The 3,346-nt window shown below is 42.5% G+C and overlaps 1 non-coding gene across 1 annotated transcript; it reads left to right on the top strand.

Annotated features, from left to right (window-relative positions):
- The first annotated feature begins 241 nt into the window (after positions 1 to 241).
- LOC120873393 lies at positions 242 to 348 on the top strand. Its single transcript, XR_005723465.1, has one exon. It is a non-coding gene; the product is annotated as a U6 spliceosomal RNA (small nuclear RNA).
- Positions 349 to 3,346: the final 2,998 nt, after the last annotated feature.

Below are 3,346 nucleotides of genomic sequence, written 5' to 3'. Positions count from 1 at the left end.
ACAGTGGGTAGCACATCTGCCAATGCTGGAGACACCAGTTTGCTCCCTAGTCCAGGAACATCCTACATGCCATGGAGCAACTAAGCCCGAGTGCTGCAGCTACTCTGGTCTGTGGAGCACAAGAGAAGCCACCACAATGAGAAGCCAGGGCATCCCAATAAAGACCCAGCACAGCCAAAAATAAGTAAATGCATTTTTAAAAAAAGTTTCTATTACACTCACTTAAAACAAAACCTGATCAGTACTCACTGAGGCAACACAGGTAGTAAAATTGGAATGATACAGAGATGGGTAGCGTGGCCCCTGAGTAAGGACTGCAGGCATATTCATGAAATATTCTATATTAAAAAAAGAAAACTTGATCAGAACATGAGACTAAGCTTTATACATACCTCCAATTAGTGTGTGTGTTGTTACACTTCACTGCAGAAATATTAGTTGGTTTAACTCTGGAAAGCTGGAGCTGGATGAAAATTCCAAAGATTGCACCAACAGGCACGTTTTATCCAATCATGTCTTTGAATGCATCAGTGTCCCTCCCTATAAAAGGAGGAGCTTTGGGAGGGCAGACCAGATGAGCCCAGTTCAGAGAGCAAGTCACAGGGTGAAGAGTCCTCAGCTGTCAGCCCGGGATCACCCAGCTTGAGGTTCAGTCTTCTGCAGGAGGTGAGTTTCCTGGACAAAGGGAGAACTTTAAACTTTGTACTCGAGCCAAAGCTCAGTGCATTCATATGTGGGGAAAATTCATAGGTACCGGCTTTTCCAAGCTTTCAGCTACAGGCACTCAGTCGTGTACAACTCTTTGTGACCCCATGGACTGTAGCCAGGCTCTCCTGACCGTGGGATTCTCCAGGCAAGAATACTGGAGTGGGCTGCCATTTCCTCCTCCAGGGGATCTTCCTCACCCAGGGAGGAACCTGCATTGCCTGTAGTTCCTGCACTGGCCAGCAGATTCTTTACCACTGAGCCACATGGGAAGCCCCTTTTCCAAGCTTAGAGGATATTTTTTTTGACAACTTCTCTGGCCCCAGAGGGTTTGATGTCATGAACTCTGTTTAAAGACCTAGCCTGATTGAAGGCACTTCTTTCTTTTTCTTCCCTTCCCCGCTCGGGCACACTTTGTTGCATGCAGGATCTTACTTCCCGGAGCAGGGACTGATCCTGTGTCCCCTTCATTGCAAGGCAGATTCTTAACTGGACCACCAGAGAAGTCCCAAATTCCAAGGTCTTAACCTCAATGCCCTGTGTCCCTGTGAGGTTGAGTGCACGTCTGCAAGTGTGACCAGATGGTCCGTGTGTGCCTGGGGTTGTCGTGAAAGAACTTGGGGGGAGGCCCAGATGGAGAAACCATGGGATCTACATAAAAATAATAAAAGGCCAGTGTGCTTGCATATGGAGGACCCCCCAGAGCTCCTAAGATGTGGGTCAGGGGGAAATGCATGCTCCAGCTAGGCCCTGTGCTGCTAGGGAGGATTTGATATTTTTCCCTGAGGGAAAAGAATGCTCAAACAGGGTGTCCTGAGAAGCTTAGCATTAGATAGGGCCATCTGCCAGTATGTAATAAATGCATTAAGAAAAGGAAAGAATGTATTCAATTTTCTCCTATGGGGTCCTTCTGGATTTATTTTTGCTTTTTTATTGATGAGATCAAGGTCGTTGATCTGATCAGACTGCTTGATGAGGTTGACACCAAATCTGAAATACCATCAACTAACAGAAACCAGGGCTTCCCAGGCATTAGTGGCGAAGAATCTGCCTGCCAGCAGCCGGAGGTGTGAGAGATTTGACCCCTGGGTGGGGAAGATGCCCTGGAGGAGGAAATGGCAGCCCACTCCAGTATTCTTGCCTGGAAAACCCCACGAACAGAGGAGCCTATCAGGCTACAATCTATGGGGTCGAAAAAGATTGGACACAAAACGGCTTAGCATGCAGGTACGCAACAGAAAACAATTTGTTTTCTGTGTGCCAATCATACTCCCACCAAGCCCTTTTGTTTTATGGTATAAAATTGAAAAAAATATATCTATATATGAATCCTTGAATTACTAACCATATAGAAAATTGAAAAGGACACAAAAATAGGCAAATTATATACAAGATGGACTTAATCATTTTTTAGTGAGGTATAATTGATATATGACATTATATTAGTTTCAAATGGGGAATTCCCTGGAAGTTCAGTGGTTAGGACTCCATGCTTTTACTTCCAAGGGCCCCACAGTGCAAAAAAAAAAAAAAGAAAAAAGAAAAAAGAAAAGAAAACATCAAACAAACTTTCAGATGTACAAGATAATGATTTGATATTTACAATATTGTGAAATAATCACTAAAATCAGTTCAGTTCAGTTGTTTAGCTGTGTCCTATTCTGCAACCCATAGACTAGAGGAAGCCATACTTCCCTGTCCATCACCAACTCCAAGAGTTTGCTCAAACTCATGTCCATCAAGTCAGTGATGCCATCCAACCATCTCATCCTCTGTCGTCCCCTTCTCCTTCTGCCTTCAACATTTCCCAGCATCAGGGTCTTTTCAATAAGTCAGTTCACGTCAAGGGGCCAAAGTATTGAAGCTTCAGCTTCAGCATCAGTCCTTCCAATGAACATTCAGAACTGATTTCCTTTAGGATTGATTGGTTGAATCTCCTTGCAGTCCAAGGGACTCTCCAAGAGTCTTCTCCAACACCACAGTTCAAAAGCATCAATTATTTGGTGCTCAGCTTTCTTTATGGTCCAACTCTCAAATCCATATGTGGCTACTGGAAAAACCATAGCCTTGACTAGATGGACCTTTATTGGCAAAGTAATGTCTCTGCTTTTTAATATGCTGTCTAGGTTGGTCATAGCTTTTCTTCCAAGGGGCAAGCATCTTTTAATTTCATGACTTTTTAAATAAAAAGCTTATTTTCATGGGTAATTAAAATCACTAAAATAAATAATTAATATCATCACCATATATAGTTGTGAAAATTTTTCTTATGATGAGAACATTTAAGATTTACTTTCAAAAATTAAAAATATTTACTTTCTTAGCAACTTTCAAATATGTAATTCTGTATTATTAACTATAGTGCCATCTGTACTTGCTTCCACACACCAGTGGGAAAGGGCAGGGCTTAGAAACACAGATAAACCATAATAAAGTTGTGACTGATAAACAGAGTGAAGCAGAGACAAATGTTGTTCACAAGGAAGAGTAACTTTGGAGGGAAAAACAAAACAGGAAATGTGATGAGGGAAATTTTCCTAAGTGATGTATCACTGAGTTGTGTTGCAGCCATGTAGCTGGGGTAGCCAGACAGATGTCTGTGCCTGATGAAGTTTTCAGCACAGAGAAATAAAGTGTATGG

Source organism: Oryx dammah, unplaced genomic scaffold (genome assembly GCF_014754425.2).
Source record: "Oryx dammah isolate SB20612 unplaced genomic scaffold, SCBI_Odam_1.1 HiC_scaffold_13, whole genome shotgun sequence".
NCBI classification, from domain to species: Eukaryota; Metazoa; Chordata; class Mammalia; order Artiodactyla; family Bovidae; genus Oryx; species Oryx dammah.
The sequence above is the reverse complement of the archived record's forward strand: the minus strand, read 5'-3'. Positions and strand labels throughout refer to the sequence as shown.